Source organism: Lissotriton vulgaris, unplaced genomic scaffold, assembly GCF_964263255.1.
Source record: "Lissotriton vulgaris unplaced genomic scaffold, aLisVul1.2 SCAFFOLD_359, whole genome shotgun sequence".
Lineage (NCBI taxonomy): Eukaryota > Metazoa > Chordata > Amphibia > Caudata > Salamandridae > Lissotriton > Lissotriton vulgaris.
Window position 1 is genome coordinate 1,015,165 of NW_028248520.1, and position 8,013 is coordinate 1,023,177.

At 43.6% G+C, this 8,013-nt stretch overlaps 1 long non-coding RNA gene across 1 annotated transcript; it reads right to left on the reverse strand.

The window, feature by feature from the left end:
* Positions 1–6,632: 6,632 nt before the first annotated feature.
* LOC147664080 (uncharacterized) lies at positions 6,633–7,672 on the reverse strand. Its single transcript, XR_015305198.1, has 3 exons — positions 7,528–7,672; positions 7,206–7,347; positions 6,633–6,754 (listed from the first exon to the last, which is right to left on the reverse strand). It is a non-coding gene; the product is annotated as an uncharacterized LOC147664080 (long non-coding RNA).
* Positions 7,673–8,013: the final 341 nt, after the last annotated feature.

Sequence of the window (8,013 nt, forward strand, 5' to 3'; positions counted from 1 at the left end):
ATGCGGAGTTGCTTGCTGGGCCCGTTCGCGCGCCGTTTTTCGTCTTCGGGAGCGCGGTGCGCGTGTTCGGGGCGTTGCCTGCATGCTCGGGATGGCTAGCGTGCTAAATTACCCCAGAGGTTTGTCCCGCCTGCTTGCGTTCCCTTATTTCCTGTTCCGGGTCACAAGTAACGTGGTCGCGTTGTGCAAGACATGTTCGGGAACTCATCTTCTCGTTCGCACTACAAAAGTGCGTGATCGCGCTAAATATCGCGCGAACCTACCCATGCGGTCGCGATGGGCGCAGCCATCTTGGATCACACACTCTGGCTATGGTTTTGGGCCTACTTTTGCATCCTGTTAAAATCTCTTTAATCCTTGTCTTTTTACCCACTTTTTCTAACTTTCTTTAGTCATTACCTATTTCTCTCTGTGCCTAGGTTTATATTTTTCATTTTATTTCTACTTTTACAACTTTTCTATTGCTTTTTACTTCCTTCTTGTTCTTTTACCTTGCTTCTTCTTTCCCCTACCTTTTTGTCTTGAACTTTTAGTTTTCTTCTACCCTCCACCCAGAACCATGGTCAAGGGCGCCAGCAGCAGCGGCGGCTCAAAGGGCAAGGCGCCAGTGCCCCCAAAAACTAGGCTGCCTTGCGGCAGAATGCGCCCCCTAGGGGTGAGGCCCCGCCAACTTTTTGGGGAGGAGGAGGTGGCTGCCCTGGTGTTTTTTATCCAGCGCTACCTCCCCTTGATGTTGGCAGCAGGTGGCAGGCCCGGCTCCGGCTACCAGCATATTGAGGAGCGTCTCCGGCGGTGGGTGAAGGTGCGCCGGGCAGTCTTCCGCTGCTCCGGTATCCGGCGTACCCACCATCAGCTGACCCACCGTTGGGCAGACATTTTGGACCGGGAGCAGGACCTGTTGGACCTGCTTGGCGTCGAGGTCGTGGGTCTTGGTGAGTGGCTACCCAAAAAAAAAAAGTGTGTGTATAATATATCTCTATAGTAGTATAAGTATTGTTATTGTATCTTTGTAAATCTTGGCTGAATAAGTAACGCGATGACTGGTGCTCCTAGTTACATTTCCGATGTATTCCGTTATTATATCTACTGTAATTGTATGACACTGGTCTATGCTGCGCTTCTTCATCTTCACTGACTCTTGCGTGTTCAATTTGGCGCTAGCTTTTGCTGTTTATTGGTGTGAGATTTTCTTTATTGTAGAGAACTGAAGTTAGTTAATGCTATTAATAGAGTCTTGTCCTTCCTTTGTCCGTCAGTGAAATAGCCGTTGATGGATAATTGTACGTGTTTGCAATGCATATTGTATCATTTTTTTTTCACGGCCTTCTCTTCTGCATGAATACTCCTCTGGCAATGAATGCAAAAGTTACTTTGTTCTTCTTACCTCAGCCAGGGCCGGATTTAGGCATGTTCAAGCTGTGCAACTGCACAGGGCCACCAAACGCCAGGGGCCACCCCACCAATATATATCCTTAATTTAATAATCCTCAGAGGATGGATACATATTTGCGTGGCGGCCCCTGGCAGGGATTTGGTGCCTCCGGCTCTGTTCCACTTCCAAACACCCTGACTCCCCCCTCTTCACTGGCCTCCGTGCTCCGCCCCGACCTCCTCTTCCGGGCCCCCCACCTACGCTCCCTGGCCAGGAGTCCAGGACCACCATGAGCCTAGAGCCGCCCCTGCCTCAGCCCTCCATAGAACTGATGTAGTTTGTTTATTGAGTGGGTAGGGCAGCAGTAGCATTCAGTCAGTAGCAAAACAAAATATGATGCCATGAACGTACAATTTCGTGTTAGTTAGTATGCACAAAGTTAAGCATGTCTCCTCCTTGTGATCTATGCATTTTGCTGGCAAAAAATGAAAAAGAAATGGCTACTTACAGATAATTGATTGATTACCCCATTCTTGAATCTGTGGTGTTGTTCAGGTCTTACTGCCTCTGTGTTACTTAGTAATCTGCAATCAGAATGTTTATGGAACATTTGATTTGTTTTCTCCAAGTACACTAGTCAGTGAATCATGCAAGGCAGTAGTCATTTGGTAGACCAATGTTTGTTTCTTTTAATGTTGTAGCAGTGGTTTTTGAAATGCTGTCTATGTTTCACAGCACTCAATGTTTTCTCTTTCTTTATTATTTCTTACATGAACCACAGAACCCAGGGGCAAGCAGAAGGCTGGGACCGAGTCGGCGGGTGAACGTGATCGTGAACCACAGGCACAGAGCTCCTCTACTGAGGATCCTGCTGCTGTCCCTAGTAAGTCCAACAGTGTTTTCTTTTGGAACAATGATATTTCCCTAACTTTCTAACGGAGCTTTTTTTCCAACCGATTAATGACATTTCACCTAACTAAATTTTGACAAATGCTTGTTTTTGTTTTATGTTTTCAAAATTTTGGGTATTACTATCTGTCCCTGCCTTTCTGTTCCTTGAAAGAGCCTCTCTTATGACTCTCTGTGCTACTACTAGACTGTCTGTAGGTAAGCTTGCCCTGTTGCCCACTCTTTAGTTAAGGTATCAATCTTTTCAAAAAATCTGTGATCGAATAGCGGAAGGCACAGGGTCCACTCCTGTCTTATGCTTTTTCCTCTGTAATGTCTCTTCTTTGCCAATTGACACCAACCAAGTATGCATCCAGATGTTGGTCTACTATTTTTGTAAGCGTTAGTAATGAATACCACTACTACTCTTGCGGGTATTCTTCTATGCAGTCACATACATAACTATGTATGCACCCCAAAATTGGATGTTGTTGTTGGATGTTGTTGTTGATAGGCAGGTTGGACCTTACTTACTTACAGTCTTACACCTCAGTCACAGAACTCAGAGGAACCCACAATTCAATGAACGCCAACCTATATGGGCTCAGTCATTGGTCAATTATTCAATTACCCCTTTCCTGAACCCCAATATGAAGATGCCAAATGCTTTTATTACACAATCCATAACCTAAGTAACCCCCTTTTGCTCACTCTCTCGTGTAAGTCTACAAGACAACAGACACTGAAAATATACTTCCGAGTCAATGTGGTACTTCAAAACCTTTATTTTGTTAGAAGTAACTAAGTAAGTAACATCAATGTTTTTAAGTTATTCTGTGAAATGCGTCAAGGGCAGGGCCACCAGAAAAAATCCAGAGTTAAAAAAGGCTGAATAAAAAGTAATCTACATTTGTACAGCTACCAGTGCACGATAGGGAAATGTGGGGAATGTCGGAGACCCCTCACCATTGAACGTATACTGGTTGCATATGCCTCTTTTTGGTAAGCTCTGGAAATCTTTGCTTCGTAGAAGGAAATCTTCTCATCTGCCGAAAGATAATGACAAAAGTGGTGCACGTTAGACAGTATGAAAACATTACATTACATACATTTATTCAACTTTTTATCTGTCATGCTAAAAAAAAGGTGTAACCTGAGGCTGTAAGGAAATTCCACAATCCACATTCAAAAAGTAAATACGGGCCTTTCTATTTTCCGAACTCTTCAGGTGTATGCTTTGAACTATCATGTGGCCTCAAAGGCGTCTTCTCGTACTGTGCAACAAGGTGTGAGGTAGCATGCGCAAAACTGTAGACATGTCATTGATGTACAAACTGGTTAGGTTACATGGTTCAGTCTAACTTTCCAAGGACTAGACTAGAGTAGCAGTATAGATGAGATGAGCTTGGGTACCATACCATACCAAACAAATGCTAATATGTGTAGTGTGTTACTTACTCTGCTGTACTAGGCAATGTGGACTACTACTGATTACGTTGTACTTAACTGTTTTGCAGAACTCCGTTTTTGGTGAACAAGTACAATGGGGGCTGTGCATCCATCTAAAAAGGTGTACTTAATTACTTATTTTTATTTTTGCAGAACCGGTACCATCCACCAGTGCCGACGGGGGCAGCGGCGCTGCAACGGCGGCAGCAGAGGCGATCCCGGAGGGGAATGGAGGACCACCAGAGGCACCTACAGCAGCACCGGCAGCAGCGGGGGAGGAGACAACAACGGTGGGCGATGGTAAGTTACATTCAATAGTGATCCGCATTACTTGGTGGGTGGGGAAAACTTCCTCACTGTACTCTGATATTTATAATGAACTTGAAGTTCTACTGGACAATATATGACGCCACCGTTGTCATTACCAAGCTTAGCAAAAGCATTACCACCGGCGAGAATTGATAAAATAAGTTATACAGGCCTCTACTATGTGACTACAACTCAGCTGTGAAAGGTTGGTGGCAGAAAAAAAAAAAGTCTTATCCACAACATTACATGACAGCGATGGATTAACATGAGATTGATTTTAAGTATGATGAAAGGAGCAAGGAAAAAGCTCCAATCATATAATATAGGATACTTTGGAATCAGCAATGCAGGTGTTTGAGAGCAGTTGGATGCGTGGGTTGTTGTGGAAGCATAGAAAGGGGAAAACACAGCTGCCTGCGTGGGTGGGAGACACATCCAATATCGGTGGTTAGTGGATAGTGGATACTAGTGTTGGCAGCGGTGTTTTGGTTAAACCCAAAGGCAAGGGAAGGAGGGGACGACTGGATGCATTCCGGGTCGTTGCTGGCGAAACACAAACCACCTAACGTTTGTTGGCGATATAAAGAATGATAGTCTCTAGAGTAGACATTTACTAGTACTAGCTGGCCACTGTTAATTAATGTTAGTTGGAGACTGTCACTTTTCCCGGAAGCACAGAGTATATGATATAAAAAAACGAGATATGAAAAAGACAGGTGTTCGTATGTGACCGTTGAAGTACACCCATGCTACCTATGTTACTAGGGCAGGCATAATGCCGTGCAAAAAAGGCAGACAGATGAGGTATATAAGGCGTAGAATGTTCAAGATAGATAAAACAACATTTTAGGTACTCAACTTGCTTGCTATTGCTACTGTACTGTGCCGCCCACTATGTGTTGGATCCATGTTGTGTTCTTGATTTGCTGGGATTTTTGATTACAACAATTCTGTCTCTTTCTTTATAGTTACTCCTTCTAAACCAACGAGGAAGGAGCTGGCAGTCCGGGCCCGTCAGCGGAAACTGCAGGCCATCGTTGAGGCCTACCGCCGGCTGGTGGCTCAGGCCGAGGAGGAGGAGGAGGAGGCGGCAGCAGCAGCTGCTGCCTCTTCCAATGCCCCGGCCCCCAAGCCTGCAGGAGTACGTTGGCGTGGTCAGGCAGCCGCCCGCCGCCAGATTTTCCCCGCATCGTCCACCCCCCCACAACAACATGGCTGCCAATGTAGGTGCCGCCAGTTCCAGCGAAAAATTCTCCTCCGGGTAGCCAGGCTGGAGGCTCAAAGCAGTCAGACTAAAGAACAAATAGAGGAGCGTGTAAAGATCCTGGTGGATCAAAGCCCGCCGGCTATGAGATGGACCCTGTTTGCCCCTTTTTCAATCCTTTTGTTGGTGGGTGGGAATTGGGTGTTGGGTTTTTACTTTTTTTTTACATGACATTGAGCGTGGGAATTTGGTTGGGGTTAGGGGAGGCGGGTAGGGGGACAGCTGTGGTGTAGGATTTATATATATTTTATTTTTGTATCATCTTTAGTTATATATTACATTATGTTAAAATAAACGAGACACAAAGTTATGTTAAAAAGAAAACATTTGAAGTTCATTTGCGTTTCTTGTGGGGTTGGAGGGGGGAGTGTTTCACCAAATAATGTACGTTGTGCAACCTCGCAAGGTTTAATTTGGCCATGCAGGTTGGCGGACAGTGCTTTTTAATAATAAAATATATTGCCCACATCTTTAACATGCAAACAGATAGATGCAGTAAACCCTCACCGAGTTATATTTGTAGTATTAGAAGAACGACCAGTCTGTCTTGCGTTATACCTCACTGCAAACTTATCTTACCTGTGATTGCTGATGAGATGATGATGATTTATCATGAAGTGTGGCACTGCAAGGGCTGCATTTGATTTCCAAGACAATGGCGAAGAATCTGTGGTTCAGAATCAGAACTTCTGTGATAGTAGTAGACAGACCCTGCCAGTAGCGACAAAAAGAAAGAGACAGTCATTTGCGTGACAGACAATGTGGGGGTAGTATAAGTAAGTACAGTACATTGCATGGGTGACCCAATATTGCAACTGCTAAACTGAAACAAAACAATGGTTTTGGGGACTGGAAACTAAGTGCAAGAGAAGATAAGAAGTTCAACTTTACTTGTAGTACTCACGGCAACGTCAAACTTTTCTAAATCATAATGCTTTACACTTTAAACCCAAAAAATTACGCCAATTCATTAGATGCATTCGTTGTTTGATGTTAATGGTAAATTATTTGGCGTTATACACAGAGCTTGAGTTGGGAAGCCGCAGAAGATCCTGGCCATGCCATGTTGACATTTCACTATTGTTGCTTTGACCACATCTGCCCCAGCAAGCGCGTGATCAAATTGTTGGTGTATATTTAATGTAAGAAACATCACACCTCAATGTAACCACGCAGCCCGGGGGAAGAGGGTTAGGGTTTGTTTAATGGATGGGTACGGGGGTTTTGGGAAAGGTTTGAGAAAGAAAAACAGTACGCATGGAGATTGGAGACAACAAAAGCAAAACAATGAAGACGATGATTTATGATGTTGTTGATCCGCTAGCTAATGATTGTAAGCAATGGACGTAAGAAAAGGACACGCTGAATATGATTCTTGGTTTCCCGCAATCCAATTGCTTGATGATGAGGATTTGTGGTAAGGGTGAGAGTTGATGCTCATACTATAAAGCAGTGGGTGAAAGATGTCCAGCCTGAAAAAGAAAAGGCAAATACAAAAGAATGTGAATGACCTAAACACATTTTAATACAGTGAAGATAAAAAAAAACAATACAAGAGGAGTAGTTGTATGAGAGGACTTTCAGACTGAGGCGGCTTGGATACAATTTGTATAAGTCTACTAGTTGCATATCATTTTTAATCTAGAAGTACAAAAAAAGACAGGAGCCAGCACACAACAACAGGCCCACGACGACACAGGTTTGGCCGTTATACAAACTGCATTTCCCTAAAAATTTCAGAGCCACAGAAAGGTGAATGAAATTGAAAAAGCAACCTAGCATTTACAAAATTAATCAACAAAATCAATGCGTCATTCTCAGTCATCAATCATACCACTATTGTACTCTACCACAGCACTGTGCACAAACATGTAGTAGCCTGGGTCTACTGTGCTGTGACTCTTATTTGTATTTATTTATTACCTTGTATTCCACTCCAAGAAACATCGTGCATCAATCAGCTCAGATCCAACTGCCTGACAGCAAAGATATGGTGGTCACCATCATTATCATCAGCAACTCAGTCTGTAGTGAGTGACTACGATAAATTAAGTCCTGACTGCATCTGTAGTAGTAGGAACACAAGTGCGTAAATAATTTCTATTATTAGTAAATAACATGGAAAAATTGGCTATCACGTGAGTCTGAACTGAAGTTACTAGTATACTTCAAGTCCATGCACATTAGCTCAGAGTCAGCAAAAAAATACATCCAATGCAATGCATGGCATCATTCATTTTTATACCTGTTTTGCTCTTCTCTTTCACTGTCAGAAGATTGATCACAGATGCTGCCGAGCCTTTGTAATGCGAGTCATCACAACAAGTTGACTTCAGTTGTGGATGCCTGCTCAAGTTTCTTTTGACACAGAAGAGTCGTCTCTGAATGCCTGCAGACAGAGGTGGTAGCCTTAAGAGTAAGACTCAGCAAGGCAGTTATTATGAGTTGCAGATTTCAAATGAAATAGAGGATGGCTGTAGTCATGTACGGTTCACGTATTATGGAGGGACTGTTAGAGGCTACATTATTGTTATTGTACTATACTCCATCTACAACATCAAATGTATGGCTGCCAAGATGGAATTGTATTGACTTGAGTGGGAGTCAAGAAGATGGAGCAAGACTCTGAGGAGTGCAGTCAACATGGAACATAAATGCACAGGCGTGCAACTCCAGGAGGTAACTAAAAAAGATACAGCGAAAATAAATGCACAGGTGTGCAACTCCAGTA